Source organism: Meriones unguiculatus, chromosome 17 (assembly GCF_030254825.1).
Source record: "Meriones unguiculatus strain TT.TT164.6M chromosome 17, Bangor_MerUng_6.1, whole genome shotgun sequence".
Classification (NCBI taxonomy): domain Eukaryota; kingdom Metazoa; phylum Chordata; class Mammalia; order Rodentia; family Muridae; genus Meriones; species Meriones unguiculatus.
The window spans coordinates 86266712-86286561 of NC_083364.1; the positions used below are offsets into that span (position 1 = coordinate 86266712).

General features: G+C 37.8%; 1 pseudogene; it reads left to right on the forward strand.

Moving 5' to 3' along the window:
* The first annotated feature begins 18113 nt into the window (after positions 1–18113).
* LOC110558732 (non-POU domain-containing octamer-binding protein-like) lies at positions 18114–19454 on the forward strand (annotated as a pseudogene).
* Positions 19455–19850: the final 396 nt, after the last annotated feature.

A 19850-nucleotide genomic window follows, 5' to 3' on the forward strand; every position in this document is an offset into this window, starting at 1 on the left:
TTTGATGAAAGGTGAGAAGTATACTATGTATGTGTATAAAATAGATATTTATAGTAAAGTTGAAAACTGTATTGATTTAGAAAAATGTTAGTAGCCGGTTCTCCTCTAAGGTCTGTGAGCTCTCCAGCCATGGGAAGATGGCTAGGCTTGCAGTACCAGGCATGAATTCCTACTATGCATACATTAAGTCCAAATATACAGTTGATAGTTGTCCTCCAGATAATAATAACATGTTTTCACCACTGAGAATACCCTGTCTGGCTGACCATTCTTGTGATGCATAAATTATTATTGATTGCTTTTCCACCTTGGCAGTTTACATAACACTTTCTAATACAATGTGTCTTGTTGGCATAAACATGGCTACATTAAAAACCTCAATGACTCAGACCCGTGGTAATGTCAAGGCCTTCCTCAGGTCAGGATGGTCTTGCATTCCTCTGGTCTGAGTATGGATGTTGAGAGCGAGTGGGGAAAGTGTCAAACTCAGCTTTCTTTTTCTTGATGATTGCATCCTAAGATGATTCCCCTACGCTGCAGACCCACAGAGAACCTACTTGCACAGATCAGGTAACTGCCGCCTCATTCCTCTCTATATAATAAAACTAGTGCCCTGTCTTGCTGTATATAATAAATAATACACTAAGATTTGGGGGCATGTTCACCCTGTCTTAGCTCTCTTGTATGTCTCTGGCCACAGCAAGTAATAATTTAAAAAAAAATCACTGAATGATTTTTAATAAATGTATAAATTAAATTAATGAAAGTAATATTATAATATTGTAATATAGTATAATAAACCTGGAGTGGTATTATGGGTAAGTATACTTGGAATGATTATAAATAAAAGTTATAAACTCAACTGTAACTGCAAAATAATTTTAAAATATAGTGTTTATGTAGTAAAATGAGGTAAAATTGAATCATATAAAATATTGAATTAAAATTAAAGCAGTTCAGAGCATTTTCACTAAGCCTGAAAAAAAATTAATTTTTAGGTTCAAAAAATTCAAATATGTCAATTAAAGGACAGATATTAACTTTGAAAAATCAATTTCTAACTTAATTTCATTCATAAGAAATTCATCCTAGAAGCACAAACCCATGATTAGGGAAAGAAACTGTGTAAATACTAATAAAAAGAAAGCTTGAACAGCTCCATTAAGTTCAGGCAGAACAGGCTTCAGAATAAGAAAATTAAAATGTATAGAAGAAATGGATAATTTTAAAAGAGTTAGTTCTGTAATGAGTCATACAATTGTTGCTATGCACCCACCAACAGATCATGAAAGTTTATGAGGCAAAATGATAGATGTGAAATGGTTTCCATTATGACTTATAGAATGTTGTATTCTTCAGGAGTTTACACATATTTCTGAAAAATACAATCAACAAAATAAAAACCAAATTCTGGGTCAAGGTATACTTTAAAGTCTATAGACCTACAGAGAACAGGACAGGAGCCTACCACAGAGGGCCTCTGAAAGACTCTACCCAGCAGGGTATCGAAGCAGATACTGAGACTCATAGCCTAACTTTGGGCAGAGTACAGGGAATCTTATGAAAGAAGGTGGAGATAGTAAGACCTGGAGAGGACAGGCGCTCCACAAGGAGAGCAACAGAAGCAAAAATTATTATATCTGGGCACAGGGGTCTTTTCTGAGACTGATACTCCAACCAAGGACCATGCATGGAAATAACCTAGAACCCCTGCAGAGATGTAGCCCATGGCAGCTCAGTCCCCAAGTGTTTTTCCTAGTAAGGGAAACAGGGACTGTCTCTGACATGAACTCAGTGCCTGGCTCTTTGATCACCTCTCCCTGAGGGAGGAGCAGCCTTAGCAGCCCCTGAGGAAGACAATGCAACCAGTCCTAAGGAGACCTGATAGGTTAGGGTCAGAAGGAAGGGGGAAGAGGACCTCCTCTATCAGTGGACTTGGGGAAGAGCATATAGGGAGAAGAGGGAAGGAGGGCAAGATTATGAGGGCCTGAGGAAGGGGACTACAGCTGGGATACAAAGTGACTAAATTGTAATAATTAAAAAATAAATTAAAAAATGAAGTATAAAAAGTAAAAAAATAAAAAAGAGTATACAAAAAAACAGATATTGCTAACACTGATGTAATATGGTAATAAGATTACAAGTGCTAGTATTTATTTGTTAGTCAGTATTTAATATATTTTCTATGAGAATAAATTTATGATATAACAAAAAATCAAAACAGCATTTATTTATTTACAACTTGAGAACACAAGGTCGTGAAATCAGTAAAAATCTAATTGGATGGAAGCAATTCTACCTCACAGTTACACACACATCTACAAATTGCAAACACACATAAACAATGGCATTGTAAGGATAAAGACATTAAAACAATTCTTTTGATTATAAAAAAAAATCTGCACACCTTAAGAAGATAAACTACAAAGAAGACCCTAGGAAGATGTTTAATTCTCATTCAGAAGGGGGAAAAAAAGATAAACAGCGGAAGCAGTAGAAGAGAGGAAACAGGATAGTAGCCTACCACCACAGATGTCCTTTAAAAGACTCCATCCAGCAGGAGATCAAAATAGATGCAGAGACTCACAGCCAAACTTTGGACTGGGTATAGGGAATCTTACTGAAAAGTGGGGAGATAAAAAGACTCGAAGGGGCAGGAGTTCCACATGGATACCAACAAAGCAAAACAAAAACAAACAACAACAACAAAAAACCTGGATCCAAGAGGGACTGCATAAACCACTGGATTCAAGAGGGACTGCAGAAACCAATGCATCCACCAAGTACCATGCATAGAGAGGACCTAGACACCCCTGCTTGCATGTATCCCATGGTGGCTCACTCTCTATGTTGGTACCCTAGTAAGGGGAGCAGGGGCAGTCATGCACATGAACTCAGTTGCCTGCTCTTTGGTCATTCCCCCCTTGTGGGTGACCTGCCAACCCACAGAGGAAAGAGGAACCAGGCAGTCCTGATGAGACCTGATAGGCTAGGGTCAGATAGTAGGGGAGAAGAATTCCCATTATCAGTTGACTAGAGAGAAGGATAAGAGGAAAGAAGGAAGGAAGGTGGGACTGGGAGGAGATGAGGGAGGGAGCTACAACCAGCATACAAAGTGAATAAATTATAAAATAATAAATTGTAAAATAATAATATTGATGATGATGATAATAATAAGGAAAATCATTGCACATCTGTTCTCAGAGAAGAATAAAGTCAAATTATAAGGCAATGAAAGAAAGACATTTGAAATATGTAACATATTTGGAAGTTAAAGCCATACTATTTCCAAATGATGTGAAATGTCACTTCTATCTTGAGATAACCAGTAGCTGACCAACTGAAATCAGATCTTCTCAGTAGGAAAGAATTTGTGTCTGATATGCAAAATGTAGCCAAAAACCCATTGCTGGAGAGATTATAGATCCAAGAGGTGAACCTATTACTGCCATCTTCTTAAGTCTATAAATATTAATCCTTATTCCCAGAAATAAGTGTATCTCTTTCTTCTCATCAAAAGAGATTTGGTTATTTTTGTTTGCAATGTGTGGCAATTATTACAGATATCCACAACTGGTCATAATGAAGAACATAAGGACTGTGGGTGACCAATCACAATTTATACATCTTTATCAAAAGTCCAATACCTAAGTCTCAGGGAAAATCACACCCACGGAAGAGTAAAAATTGTGGGAGCTAGACACTCAGCCTGCTGATAAACAATGTCTCTTAGTCATAATGTGGGAAGTACACTCATAAAAGCTCTACAATGTGGTTGCCTGAATAAGGCTAGCATAATGGCAATACTGATTGACATGCCAACCTAGACAGGGAAAATTCTACATGATCCCACCCCTAGAGGAAAAGCTACATAGACCATTGACTGTTGAGAGAAGAAAAGTTAGTTCTCTCTAGTGATGGGCCTAAAAAAAATAAATAAATAAAATCATACCATTAAGTAACATGTGGTATAGACTTGATGACGAAACAGTATGGTGGTGGAGAGGTATGGGTGGATAGTGAACAAATTCTCCCTTTGGAATTGAACAGGGAGACTAATTTACTACAGAACCTGCAAGGTGGCTCTGGGATAGGCAACAGCAGGAGAACTTCCTGAAACGTAGGGCAACAGCCTGCTGCTTTCCTAATTTAAAAGAAACAATTTTGGGGGTTGGATAAGTATCTCAAGAAAAAATTAATATTATTTTATGTAGAGTATTAGTATTACAGTGCAGTATCTCAAATAGCTATGAATTTAAGGTTGTGCTTGGAAATATTTAAAACAGTGAATATATTAGAAAAATCTAACATCAATGATCTGCAGCTTTACGTCAAAAAAAAAGGGCAGGAAAAAGAAAGTTAAGTCTAAAGAAGCAAAATTAAATCTACAAAAATCAATAAGAGCAGTAGTCGACTCTAAATTCATCAATGAATTGATATGCTAATCAAGAAAGAGGATACAAGTTGTACACAGTGACCTTTGTTACACTGAAAGGATAGCAATAACAATGTATATCAACAAATTTAAAAAAAAAAACATGACAAAAATGGACCAGTACCTTTAAAAATACAATCTCCCAAAATGTACACAAGAATAGATAATCTAGGACTCGATGACTGGCTCTTTGGTCTCCCCACCCCCGAAGGGAGGAGCAGTCCTGTTAGGCCACAGAGGAGGGCTTTGCAGCCAGTCCTGAAGATACCTGATTAAACAGGATCAGATGAATGGGGAGGAGGTCCCCCTATCAGTGGACTTGGAAAGGGGCATGGTGGAGATGAGGGAGGGAGGGAGGGACTGGGAGGGAATGAGGGATCGGGACACGGCTGGGATACAGAGTTAATAAAATGTAACTGATAAGAAAAAAATAAAATAAAAAAGAATAGATAATCTAAATAGAAATACACCCATTACAAATATAATTAATAATAAATGAGCTTACAAAAATTAAACACCAATTACATATTAGTTGACTGATTCATTTTACCAGGTAGTAAAAGGAGAAATAACAGCACGATCCATAATTGCTCCTAAAAATAACACATAGAAAAACACATTCTTTAGGACAGCAACATGCTAGAAACACAAGCTCGATTTCTGTTACAGTATCAAAGCCAAATTATTCTTTGGGAAATTCGAGGTTTTACATTGTTAAGGTTTTCAACTGATCAGATAAGGCCCACCTAAAGTATAGAATCAAATCTGTTTCACTTTAAGTCAACTGAGTCAGCAAATATTATGAATGGCAAAGTTTTCTGGATGTCAGGTCTGGACCCTCCTCAAACAAGAGAGCTCTATATGCTAGCCAACTACCACCAATTGCACATGACTTATGTTCTTATTCTCCATTCAAGGAAGGAGAACATATTTCCACATTTGATGTATCTGAGCTGTTCATCCTGACTTTGTTTCAAAGAGGAAAAGAGGGAGTAACTGGGCAAAAGGAACCCCTGACAAACACCAGGTTACCTAGGTTAACATCAACAATGATGAGTCACAGGAAGCAGCAGTGGAAACGGCACGTAATCTTACCTCCTGAACGCAAAAGCATGAGTGTGTAGATCGGAGAACAACATGTATGAGTGTCCTGCTAATATCTGAGTCTGAGGATTGAACTCAGTTTGACAGAGGAATGAAGAAAACATTCAGTGATTAAAGTGCATGTGTCCCTCTTCTAGAGTACCTGAATTCAGAATTCAGTTCCCAGCACACAGCCAGGTGAATCACAAGCACCTGCTACTCTAGGTCCGGGTGATCTAATGATATGACAGCCTCTCCTTACCTTCACAGGAAGCTACATACTGGTTCAATTAATGCATGCACACGCGCGCTCACACACACATATGAGAGAGAGAGAGAGAGAGACAAAGACAGAGAGACAGAGCTCTCATAAAGCAACAATATTAAAATATCTCTTTGAGTCCTTAGTTCTTTTTTTTTTTTTTTTTTTTTGACCCTTTAAAGCAATTTTTAATGGATATGCACTGTACATGGTTCTGGGTTTTATAAGAACAAAATTACTTTGACCATGTTCTTTTTTTTTTTTTCAATGCAGTTTATTCAGGAACATTGAACAATCCTCGGACCCCGGGGAAAGCCAGCCCACAGCTTAAATAGCCTCTGGGTAGCCAACCCAGGCGTGCCACGGGGGCAATGCAGATAGGTCCACATACATGGAAGCAAGCCAGATCCTCGGCCTTAGCCAAATGTGGAGTTGTTCGTGACAGAGAGCGAGTCCTCAGTTCTTTTAAGTACAAACACAACACATGGACACACTTTCAGTTAAACTGAATTTAAACTACATGAAAAGTCAGAGGAAAAGTTTTAAGAATAGCCTGAGGGGGAAAATGATGTATGGATCTCTAGGAAACACCAAATGATCAATGGTGGCTTTTCATCAGGAGTAGTTAAAAAGACAAGGGAAAGCCATTTTATAAATTATGAAGCAAAGGAGACAACTTACAACACTGTATCCTAGAAAAGCAGAACTCTAAAAAGTAAAGGGAAATTAAACACATTCATGGAAAAGCAAAAGTAGATTGAATTGCTGGGGAAAAGGTCAATTCCTCCTGTTAAATTAAAACAACATGTAGAATGGCAGAGAAATAAAGAGATACTCAATATCCTTGGTCATCAGGACAATTCAAATAAAAAAGACCCTGAGATTTCACTTTACACCCATCATAATGGCTAAGATTAAAAACTCAAGTGACAGCACATGCTGGAGAGGATGTGGAGAAGGGGAACCCTCCTTTCTTGCGGGTAGGAATGTAAGCTTGTACAACCACTTTGGAAATCAATCTGGTGCTTTCTCAGACAATTAGGAATAGCACTTCCTCAAGATCCAGTTATCCCAATCCTAGGCATATATCCAAAATATGCTCAAGTATACAACAAGGACATTTGCTCAAACATGTTTGTAGCAGCTTTATTTGTAATAGCCAGAACGTGGAAACAACCCAGATGTCCCTAAACTGAGGAGATGATATAGAAATTATGGTACATTTACACAATGTAATATTACTCAGCAATTAAAAACAAGGAAACCATGAAATTTGCAGGCAAATGGTGGGATCTAGAAAAGATCAGCCTGAGTGAGGTATCCCAGAAGCAGAAAGACACATACAGTATATACTCACTCATATAGACATATAATATAGGATAAACCTACTAAAATCTGTACACCTAAAGAAGTTAATCAAGAAGGAGGACCCTGGATAAAATGATCAATCCTCACCCAGAAAGAAAAACGGGATGGACATTGGAAGAAGGAAAAAAACGGGAAATGGACAGGAAGCTCCCACAGAGGGCCTCTGAAAGACTCTAGCCTGGAGAGTACCAAAGCAGATGCTGAGGCTCATAACCAATATTTGGGCAGAGTACAGGGAATCTTAAGCAAGAAGGGGAGGGGACAGAAGCCCCACAAGGAGAGCAACAGAACCAATAAATCTGGGCACAGGGTCTTTTCTGAGACTGATACTCCAACCAAGGACCATTCATAGATATAACCTAGAACCCCTGCACAGATGTAGACCATGGCAGCTCAGTCTCCAAGTGGGTTCCCTGTTAAGGGGAATAGAGGCTTTCTCTGACATGTACTCAGTGACTAGCTCTTTGATCACCTCCCCCTTAGAGGGAAACAGCCTTACCAGGCCACAGAGGAAGACAATCCAGCCAGTCCTGATGAGACCTGATATGCTAGGGACAGAGGAAAGGGGAGGAGGACCTCTCCTATCCCTATGCATAGACTTGCAGAGGGACATGAGGGAGAGATGAGGGAGAGAGGGTGAGATTGGAAGGGAATGAGGGAAGGAGCCACAACTGGGGTACAAAGTGAATAAACTGTAGTTAATATAAAAAATAAAAATTTAAAAAAGGATAACAACAGCAGATGCTTGCTTGAAAGTCCTTTGAAAATTAAAAATATGTAGAAATACTGAATAGGTGTTAATTTTTCTCTGGTTTCCTTAAAAAGATAAATTAATTCAAAATAACAAATATATTATTGATTTTTAGGTTTTGTAGAGCAAGCATTATGATATACAATAGCTACTGTACAAAAGATAGAACATTTAGAAAGACAGAAGTTGTATTTTCTATAAAATGCTTTGCCATTAATTCCAAGTAGAAAATCATTGCTTAAGGGGATGTAGTTTAAGTTCTAAAATGCCCTTTAAAATAAAAGAAAGAGATATAACTTGTTGGCATATAGCCAGGATTTACACATAATTTGATTTAAATTAGAAGTATAGAGTCTAATAAGCGTGGCTTAAAATTTCCCTATCCAGTCATTTATCAGTAATGTGACTTTTGTCAAGTAAGTTAACCTCCTTTGAAAGCAATTTTATCAGGTATAAAAAAGAGTTCCGTGGTTATTTTTATAAGGTCAGAAGCCAAAAAAAAACTTTAGTTTAAACAAGTTTAGTTTCTGTAATTCAATAAAAAAGATGTGTCATTTCCAATTTTCCTCTCTTTCCCACAAATAAGCATATCATTTCAATACAAATACTGACAACTCACATAAAACTTCTTTTATGAGTATAAGAATATAATAGAAAAGTAATGATACTGAAAGAAGCATATGGGATTTCATGTAGGTTATTGATTGATATATCAGATGAAAGGACATAAAACAGCACATGAACATATAATTTAAACAGGTTTCAAAATAACATGTAAACAGCCTAAAGGGGTAAAAAAAGAGAGAGGGTTCTCTTAAGGAAAAATGGAGAGAAATTGAGCAAGAAAAACCCAAGGGAAGTAAGATGTAGATCCATGGGCTGTGGGTAGCTCAGAAAACAAGGGTTCACACCTCAAAGCAGATGCATGGAGGAAAACACCAAATCTTTATCTTTCAGACTTACTGATAAATCACTAATCTGAAACTTCCAGGTGTAGCCTCATTCCTAACTTCCTAGTTCTATTAAATATTAAACCCTACCCTTCAGTGACAAATGTGAATGTGACAGATCTACAACAACAACACTGGAAGTATTCTTAATATAGTTAGATCAAAAATTGTCTACAAATTCATAATTAAAATTATAAGGGGAAACAATACTGAAATTTTAATCAAGCTCTAAGAAAAATCATGGGGAGTTAAAGAGAAGAGTTATCTGTGAGCTCTATGTATTATGACTTGAATGTTGGAAGCGAAATCCACTTACAATTTTTCTTAATATATAATCACCCTTTACACTATGAGGAAGCCCAAAATATAGTGTGAAAATGTTAATTTTAATGTAATATACAATATTTAGCTCATACTATTTTATTTATTATTATTACAGTTTGCTATCCTATTCAATAACTCATAGGTAAATAGTGAAAGTATTCTAAGGTCAATGAGTTGAATCTGTTTCTCTAGGTGTGTGACACATGCCCTGAAGCTCTCCAGTAAATGGTCATAAAGTTGAAAAGCTTTCTAAGTTAAACTTCTAAGAGTTGTGGAATGTATATCTTGCTGATTGCTCCATGAGAAAAGCTGTACTTTTTCTACCGAGTAATATGATTTCCTAAGAGATAAATTGTATTTGTGAATAGGAACAAAACAACAATAAAAAAGATGGAAGACATGAATAGTAATAATGCTTACAAATGAAATAGATTGTGGTAAGGGAGGGAGGAGAAGAGAAGAATGAAGGTGAGAAAGAATCTGACTACTTTTCCTTTTTTCTCTTTCTCCCTCACCTAAAGAAACTGATAACAAGAGGACTGGACTATACCAGTGCTTGCCTGCCAACACGCAACAATCTCTCCACTTGTGCCATCTACCCCCTCTCATCCTTTTATCAAGTGTCCTTGATTTAAATCATTGTCAGATCAGCCTGAGAAAAATCCAATGTGAGAAAAAGTACAGCCCATAAATCTTCACTACCTGAGTGATACCTAAGTCATGCTATCTGTCACCAGTAGGAAGCAAAGATGGATTGTGGGTGGGGTTCTAAAAGAATGAAAAAGATGGCAACAAAAAGAAATTAGAGATATTTAAAATTAAAATAAAATTAATTTTTAATTTTATTTTATTTTATTAATTACAGTTTATTTACTTTGTACCCCAGCTGTAGGCCCCTTCCCCAGCCCCTCCCAATCCCACCATCTTCTCTACATCTCTCTTCTTTTCCTATTGCCCCCCCAAGTCCAATGATAGGGGAGTTCTCCTCCCCTTCCATCTGACCCTAGTCTATCAGGTCTCATCAGGAGTGGCTACATTGTCTTCCGCTGTGGCCTGGTAAGAATGCTCCCCACCTCAGGTGGAGGTGATCAAAGAGCCAGCCCCTGAGTTCATGTCAGATATAGTTCCTGATCCCATTACTAAGGAACCCTCTTGGACACTGAGCTGCCATGGGCTACAGCTGTGCAGGGGTTCTAGGTTATCTCCATGCAAAAATGGTCCTTGTTTGGAGTATCAATCTCCAAAAGACCCCTGGACCCAGATTTTTTTGGCTCTGTTGCTCTCCTTGTAGAGTTCCTGTCCCCTCCAGATTTTGCTATCTCTCCCTTCTTTCATAAGATTCCCTGCACTCTACCTAAAGTTTGTCCATGTATCTCAGCATATGATTTGATACCCCACTGAGTAGAGTAAAAGTTAAGTTTTTAAAAAATAAGCTTTTTCTTGCCAATCATAACAGTCCCAACAGCCTGTTTTCTCGACAACAAGATTTAGTCTCACTTCTGTTAATATGAATATAGAACTCCTCATAACAACCTGGAAAGGAGATGTTTGTAGAAGTGTGCATCCCCCTCTGTGTTGTGTGTATGTGTGTGTCTGTTGTCTCTGTGTGTTCATGTATACAAAGGCCAGAAGTCAACTTTCTGTGTGATTTCTCAGATGCTATTTTTACTCAGTTCTGAGACAGGGCCTCTCCTTAGGAGCTGAAGCTCACCAATGAGCCAAGGCTAGCCACCTCACTAGCTGTGAAGTCCCAGGCAGTGATCCTTTGCCTGCCTCTCCAAGCTGTGAGAAGAGCACACCACCACAATCAGGTTTTTATTAGTATTGAGTGTTTGAATTTGTGTCTACATTCAATATACATGCTTCTGACAAGCCATCTCCTTATCACAAGAAATTGAAACTTAAATGGTAACATTTTAGAATAAGTTAGAGAACCCAAGGTTAAAACAAAAAAATGTCTTAAAATTTTTCCAAACAATCTTCATGCCTGGAAAGAGACTAAGTTATAGAATCGAAGCATCACAGATGGTAGAATTAACTGAGAAAGCCTAGCATAATGCAGTGATTGCTGGTAGATCCATAAAAGAATATTCCCCTCCCTCTTGGAATGCCTGAGTATTCATATCCACTGAAATTACCTGATAATAGGAAGCTTTGTAGGAGAAAGTCTATACCAAGCTCTTTATGTGATGAGGTGCATTAGAGAACTGTGACTGACCTAACACCAGGTGAGATTCAGAAATCTGCATCATTCTTTTAATCAGGAGGGAAATGAAAGGTTCAGTCCATCAAGAGATGATTTCTACAATAGATAAATGAATGAAAAAGAAATTACAAGGTCTTGAACAAAGTACTCTGCATTCAATTAGCAATGTTTGATTTCTATTTTCTTCCTTTGATATATGAACTTATTCTTCCTTGACTAATGACATTTCAGCAAAGATACTTAAGCCACTTCTTCAGAGCTCTTCAGAAGAGTTACCCTTTTTATAAAAACAACTTCTGAGAAATATCTCACCCACCATTTACTGATCTTCCATCATCTTTAAAATAACCAGTATGTCAAGGTTAAATACACCGTTGTTTGTTTTTAGACTACAGTTTGATCATGTTTCTTCTTTCTTTTGTTTTTTTGGAGCCATAGCTGCATCTTGCCCATAGGATATTTCAAGTAAATTTCAGGTCTTAAAATACAATTAACAGTTCTAGCTGTGTATTAAATATATGTGCTCAGTTACAGATATTTTGGTCATAAGAAAGGACATTTCAATGAGAGCATGCAGAGTCGCTTGTATTATTTTCTCACTCTTCCCCTTTGGAAAGTAACAAGAGTCTCCAGTACGCCTCTCAAAGGTTTCTCAGTTAGCAACTATATTTGTTGCAATGATCACTCCTTGCTCTCTGTAATTCAAGACCTAGCTTTTCAATTTGATAATTGAATGCTTATATACCTTGACTTTGTGTTTGTATACAAGCTCTTGGGATCCATCTGTTGTTAAATTTTATCTTGCTTTTAGTACATATAAATTTTTGTTTTAAGCTATAAGAAATTCATTCATGAGAAAATGTGTGCCTCAAGTTAGTTGACAGAAACTTTAATGTGTTTTCCAACTTCTCATTTAGAAGAATACAAGCAGCATGCTCGTTTTCATTCATGGAGTGACTATTCCTTGAGCATCTGTTAAGTGCTAGCTAACAATACAAAAGCTCCTTGGCATGAAAATCAAATAGAAAAATAAAACAGTCATTATCATTTCAAAGCTCACCTCCTACTAGAGAGATGGGCATTACAAAATAGCTGTGTGTGTTTAAAAAAACAGGCTATTAAAAGAACTATAAAATAAATATATAGAATATGTAATAAACATGACTGAGTTCAACTGAGCACTGAAAGGTGAGTGTGCTGTGAGAATGTGAAGTAACATATTCCTGGACAGAAAATTCTACAGATCAACATATTTTGATGTGTTTGCATGAAATGTGTCCCAGTGTACACCTACTCATCTACTGAGAACCTCAGATATAGTTTAATAGTGAAAACTAAGTGTGATCACATATATCTTTAATTTCAACACTTGGAAACATGAGGCAGGAGGATTGCTATGATTTCAAGGCCAGCCTGAGATATCCTGGGCTGCAAAGAGAGCACTAAGTAAATTTTTAAATATTTATCCAATTATAACTATGTGAGTCAAGCTTTTTGACATATTTATAATTTTATCTTTGTAGATTTACTATGAATTGCTCTATAGAGTTAACCTTGCTAACCTGTGGGACATGGTAAAGATAGAACAATGTTAAAATTTTAAAAAAGTATGTAAAATATAAAATATTCACATGTCATTTACATTGTCTTAAGCATTTTAAATAAAATAGAAGTGACAACACATGGGGAAATGTATGCAGATTATATAGCAACTCTGTGCCATTGTATAGGAGGAATTTGAGTTCCTCCTATATGAACATAAAAAAACAACATATGAATGAAAACTCTCTTAGTCTTATTGTGGCTGTTTAGAGAAATTTTAATCTAGTGCAACGTAAATATCTCTGACTGAAATATAGACACACCCTTATTACACACCTTTAATCCAAACAGTGGAGGTAAAGTTAGTTTTTAGAAGAAAGCACCCATGTTTGAAAGGAAACTAATTGAAGGAAAGATGGTGATGAATGGAAGAAAGATTTGACAGAATAAGATATGCCCAACTCACAAGAACAGAAAAGAAAGTGAAGTGACTTTAAAGGTACCAAATATTTTTTATCTTGCTTAAAGTTTATTTTTAATTACAGTTTATTCACTTTGTAGCTCAGCTGTAACTCCCTCCCTCTTCCCCTCTCAATCCCACCCTCCCTCCCTCTTTTCCTCCCATGCCCCTTCCCAAGTCCACTGATAGGGAAGGTCCTCCTCCCCTTCCATCTGACCCTAGTCTATCAGGTCTCATCAGGACTGGCTTTATTGTTTTCCTCTTTGGTCTGGTTAGGCTGACTCTCACTCAGGGGGAGGAGATCAAAGAGCCAGCCACTGAGGTCAGGTCAAACATCAGCCCCTGATCCCCTTACTATGTAAATCAACTTAGAAACTGAGGTGCCAAATCTTTTAAGAAAGAGAGCAAGTAATAAAGGAGACACTTTTACTGGGACAGTTGAACACAGACAGGTGACAGAGAGAGAAAAAGCTAGACACAAGTGAAGACAAAAAAGTCAGAGAATGAGAATGAGCCAAATTTGCAAAAATTGCCAAAGTTAGTATGAGACAAAGCAGAGCAATTCAGTCAGAAACTGAAAGAAGCCAGTTTGAATCAGTCAGATTGGATAGAAATTTTGAGCCAGGAGAGCTGAGTTTAACCAGCCAGCCAGAGTTCAAAAAGAACAAGAAAGGCTGAGGTTATTCAGCCTTTTATTCAGTAAGTCTCACAGGCAGAAATTGTGAGGCCTAAAAGCTTACAGGACTAGACCTAGATTATCAGATGGAGGCAGCTCTGTAGAATAAAAGACCCTTTTATATTGCTGTAATGAAATACCATGATCAAAAGCAAGTTAAGTAAGAAGTGGTTTATTTAGCTTACATTTCCAGATCATAGATCATCATCAAAAGAAGCCAGGACAAAAATTCAAATAGGTCTGGAACCTGGAGTCAAGAGCTGATGCAGAGACCACGGAGTGGTGCTGTTTACTGGCTTGATACAAACTTTTGCTCATCCTAATTTGATATAAAACCCAGAACCATGTGTTTCTTTCTGCTTCTGGGTTACTTCACTCAGGACGATCTTTTCTAGTTCCATCCCATTTGCTTGAAAATTTCATGATTTCCTTGTTTTTAATTGCAGAGTACTATTCCATTGTGTAAATGTACCACAATTTCTGTATCCATTCCTCCATTGAGGGACATCTGGGTTGTTTTCAGGTTCTGGCTTTATGAATAAAGCTGCTATGAACATAGTTAATCAGTGTTCTTGATGAATGGTTGAGCATCTTTTGGACATATGCCTAGGAGTGGTATAGCTGTATCTTGAGGTAGCGCATGGTATATACTCACTTATAAGTGGATATTAGCCATATAATATAGAATAAAGATACTAAAATCTGTAGTCTTAAAGAAGCTAAACAAGGAGGGCTCTAAAGAAGATGTTTAATCCTCATTCAGAAGGGCAATCAGGATAGACATTGAAAGCATAAGACAGGGAACAGCACAGAAGCCTACCACAAAAGGCCTCAGAAAGAATCTACCCAGCAGGGTATCAAAGCAGATGCTAAGACTCATAGCCAAACTTTGGACAAAATGCAAGGAATCTTATGGAAGAAGAGGGAGACAGAAAGACCTGGAAGGGAAAGAAGTGCCACAAGGATATCAAAAGAGCCAAAAATTCTGGGCCCAGGGGGGCCTGCAGGGACCGATGCACCAACCAAGGACCATGCATTGAGAAGACCTAGACCCTCTGCTCAAATGTAGCCCATAGCAGCTCAGTCTTCACGTGGGTCCACTAGTAAAGGGAGCAGGGGCTGTCTCTGTCATGTGCTCAGGGGCTTGCTTTTGATCACCTTGCCCTGAGGGGTGAGCAGCCTTTCCAGGCCATAGTGGAAGAAGATTCATCCAGTTTTGAGGGGACCTTTTCACCTATGGTCAGATAGTAGGGGAGGAGGTCCTCCCTTGTCTGTGGACTAGGGGAGGGGAATGGGAGGGGGAGAAGAGGAAAGGAAGGCAGGACTGGGAGGAGATGAGAGAGGGGGCTACAGCTGGGATACAAATTGAATAAATTATAATAAATAATAAATCAAAAAACTTAGAAAGTAAACAATAAAACCCAGAACCACTAGCTCCAGGGAGGTCACAACCACAATGGACTAGGCTCCTCGCAATCAAGCACTAATTAAGAAAATTCCCTCTAATCTAATAGAGGCATTGTCCTAATTGAGGCTCCCTCCTCTCCCATGACTCTAGCTTTTGTCAAGTTGACATAAGACCACCCAGGTCAAAAGGCAATGGTAAAGGAAAAATAAGCACCAAATAGAAAATGGTTTTATGCCAGCTGGAATGAGGAAGTCAACTTCAATAAATGATGCTGTTATATGATCAACGCATATATTTCCTTTAGCGAAATTTGTCTTCTGTAATTTATACTGTAACAGAAAATAAAATTAATCAAAATTAACTATGATTTTTAGAGAAAATTAACAATTTAAACTTGAGTAAACTAATGAATCAATAATAGATTTTTACACACTAAATCTACTTATAATAGATTTATTTATAAATAAATATATATAAATCCACTTATATATAAATCTTTTTATACAGGTCATAGCTAGACAGAAACATTCAAGATTTGAATTAATGATGCAAGTAAGATATAATATTAACATCACTACAAAGAAAAAGCAAAAAAAGCCATCTCTCACACTTCTTACAAGGGAATAAAAAAGATCAAAATACTTAGAAACATAAAATTTCTTATAAATGAGTAACCTTCAATTGACTGGCAATTTAACACTGCAAATAAAAGATACACTTTAATTGATTGCCTTAATATGATTATCTAGAATATTAGATAACTTCCACATTTGCATAACAAAATTTATTGTCTGCAATTAACTAACCTTTAAAAAATTGTTTTCAATTTCCACCTGTCAACACAGCTAGAAAATGTCAAGTTAACAAGCGTTAAGGCATAATCAGGTACGTGAATGTGCAAGCTATGGTAAGCATTAGATGGATGAAGTCACTAAGTCCTAAGTTAATTAAAGAATTGTCATCTCATAATCATTGTTCGACTAAAAGCATATGGAGAAATTTCCTATGTGTTTGCTGACAGCAAAATCACAAGACTCATTCTGAATATGCTAATGAGCTAAAGCAATCTCTTCAATTAATGCTTACTTAGAATTTCTTTGCATTTTATAACACTGCAGTTAATACAGTAAAAATTAAATTTGAGAAACTATTTGCTTTAAATCAATAGAATGTACATATATTTGCTATTGATATTCAGAAGGACTGAGAGCTTTGATTTTCCTTTACTAATCAATATAACTGGATATTTAAAATGTTGAAGGTTTTATTTAAAATTTAAAAATTGAATTTTTTATTGTCTTACTCTATTGTTCACATAAAAATTAATTACTTAAAAATTAAAATGTATGTTGAACCAGGTGGGGTGGCACACATCTTTAATCCCAGCACTCAAATGGCAGAGGTAGGTTGATCACTGAGAGAAAAGCCAGCTTGATATACAGACTAAGTTCCAGGAAAGCCTGCACAAAACCGATAAAACTCTATCAAAATTTTAAAAAATAACTATTGTCATGAAGGTAATAATAAAATTTATGTTGTACTTCATAAAAATTTGACTTTTAAGCACCTATGAAGTAAAGACAAACAGAGATACAGAGACAGATAATAGACAAGACAAGACAGATGATACGTAGAGTGATTTGATATCAAAATATCAAGATTAGGTAAATTCTTAACTAATTATTACTGCAGTTCATAAAAGAAAAGGCAGTGGTAGCAGGTGTCATTAGAAATTTAAATCACACTCAATGTACAGTGACAGAACAAGGGCCATCTCTCTGTCAGTTTCCTGAATGCAGGTCATTCAAAATTAAGCTGTGTTTGTTTGTTTGTTTGTTGTTGTTGTTTTGACTAGAGAGTTTTATTTCCCTCTAGGGATTCTTTTTTGTATTTATCAGTCTCTTATTCTATCATTAATATTGTAGTGATTCAATATAAAGGTAAACTAAGTGAAATGTATGCCTTTTGTCAGTTCTAAAACCCTGAGCCAACTTTTGACACTGGATATGAGCAATGTCCAAACTGATTTCATATTTATTTTTGTCTATGAAATTCTATCCGAAGTAGTAATTTAGTTAATGATACATCTGGCTGAAATTTTATAGCATTATTATTTTTTTAATTGATGCCTGAAGGGTTGCAGAGATGGCTCACTGGTTAAAGATACACTCTACTCTTTCAGAGGTCTTGAGTTCAAGTCCCAGAATCCAGCTCCAAGGGATGCAACACCCTCTTCTGGCCACCAGGGGCGCCTTCACATACATAATATGCACTTACACAGGCACTCTCTCATACGTATAAATAATGTTCAAAATCTTATTTTTAAAACTGGAGGTTTGATTAACTAGAAGTGGCTTTTAATTGTTATTATTTTAGCTGGGGTAGGGGGATACTCTTTTCTATGGAATAGTGGAGGGGATGGGAGAGGCAGAGGTCACTGAGAGGAGAGGAGGGAGAGGGCTGACTGGGATGTAAAGTGAATAAATAAGTTAATTACAAAAAATTGTTTTCTTTATATCATGGTTTACAAAATGTAAAGGGGGTCGCCGTTACTTTGAGCAAAAAACTGTGGGCAGAGGAAATCCAGGTTAGAGAAGACTGGGAGACAGACAGTTTGCTGTATTCAAGTCGAAGACAAGTGAGCAAAAATGCAGAGTAATAAAATCTTTAAACTGGAAGAGTAGAACCATACTCTGGAAAGCAGCAGCAGCAGCAGCAGCAGCAGCAGCAGCAGGAGCAACTACCCCCATCAATGCCTGCCAATGGCCAGCAAGCCAGGAACCAGAACGAAGGCTTCATTACTGACCTAAAGAATTTTAGGAAACCAGGAGTGAAGACCTTCACCCAACATAGCCATGTCTTTGTGGGCAATCGTTCCCCTGACATCACTGAAGATGAAATGAGAAAACTTGTTGAGAAATTTGGGAAAGCAGGCCAAGTTTTCATTCCTAAGGATAAAGTCTTTGGTTTTATTCGCCTGGAAACACGAACCCTAGCGGAAATTGCCAAAACAGAGCTGGATAATATGCCACTCCTTGGGAAGCAGCTGCATGTGTACTTTGCCTGTCAAAGTGCCTCCCTTGTAGTCTGCAACCTTCCTCAGTACCTGTCTAATGAACTGCTGGAAGAAGCCTTTTCTGTGTTTGACCAGGTGGAGAGGGCTGTGGTCATTGTGGGTGACCAAGAAAGGCGCTCGGGGAAAGACGTTGGTGAGTTGTCAGGGAAGCCATGTGCTCAGAACGCTCTTGATAGATGCAGTAAAGGTTCCTCCTTGATAACTACATTTTGTAGGCCTGTGACCAGTTAGATGATGAAGAGGGACTTCCCGAGTAGCTGGTTATTTAAAAACAAACAAACAAACCAGCAATTTCACAAGGAGCGAGAGCAGCCACTCAGGCTTGGGTCGTTTGAGTATGAGCATGCCATGTGCTGGAAGGCACTGGTTGAGACAGAGAAGCGTCAGCAGCATCAAGTGGACAGAAACATCTGGCAGGCTTGTGAGAAGCTGAAATGGAGATGGAGGCACACCATGAGCACCAGGTTATGCTTATGAGGCAGGTATTGATGAGGCCTCAAGAAGAGCTCTGGAAAACAGACGAGATGCATAACCAAGACATTCTGAAACAGCTAGTGTGCCGAAAGAGGAGCACAGGCTCCCTGAGGAAGAAATGATGTGATGACAGCAGGAAGGATTTGAGGGAACCTTCCCTGATGTTAGAGAACAAGAGATACAGACAGGCCAAATGGCTGTGAGAGGTGTAATGGGCATGAACAACAGAGACATTATGCCCCCTGCTCCTGTACCAACTGGTAATCCAGAACCAGCCACTATGATGCCAGATGGAACCCTGGGAGTAACCGCACCACCACCTGAACGTTTTGGTCAGGCTGCTACAACGGAAGGAATTGGAGCAATTGATGGAACTTCTGCATTCAACTGTCCAGCTCCAAGAACTGAATTTGCTCCAAATAAACGCCACCGATCTTAAATAAAGTTGCAATGTCTAGTTTCCCGCATCCCTTAAAAGAAGATCCCTTTTTGGACTAGCCAGAATTCCACCCTGGAAAAGCCTTAGGTCTTTCCTACCTGTACTACTCTAGGGAGTATGCTTGGAGGCAGAGGACAAGGGAGGGTGGCGTTTAACCTTCAAAGTCTGATCTATTGCTTTAGCAGGTCTGTCGGGTGCATTCCTGCAGTATACTGACAGTTGAGGGCCTGGAAAACCATAAGAAAATGGACTCAGTTAGAGTGCCGTTAAATCTTGATCATTCCTGTTTTCTTCCTTCCTTCCTTCCTTCCTTCCTTCCTTCCTTCCTTCCTTCCTTCCTTCCTTCCTTCCTTTGTTTCCTTCCTTCCTTTTTTCTCTTCTTTACTTTTCCATCGT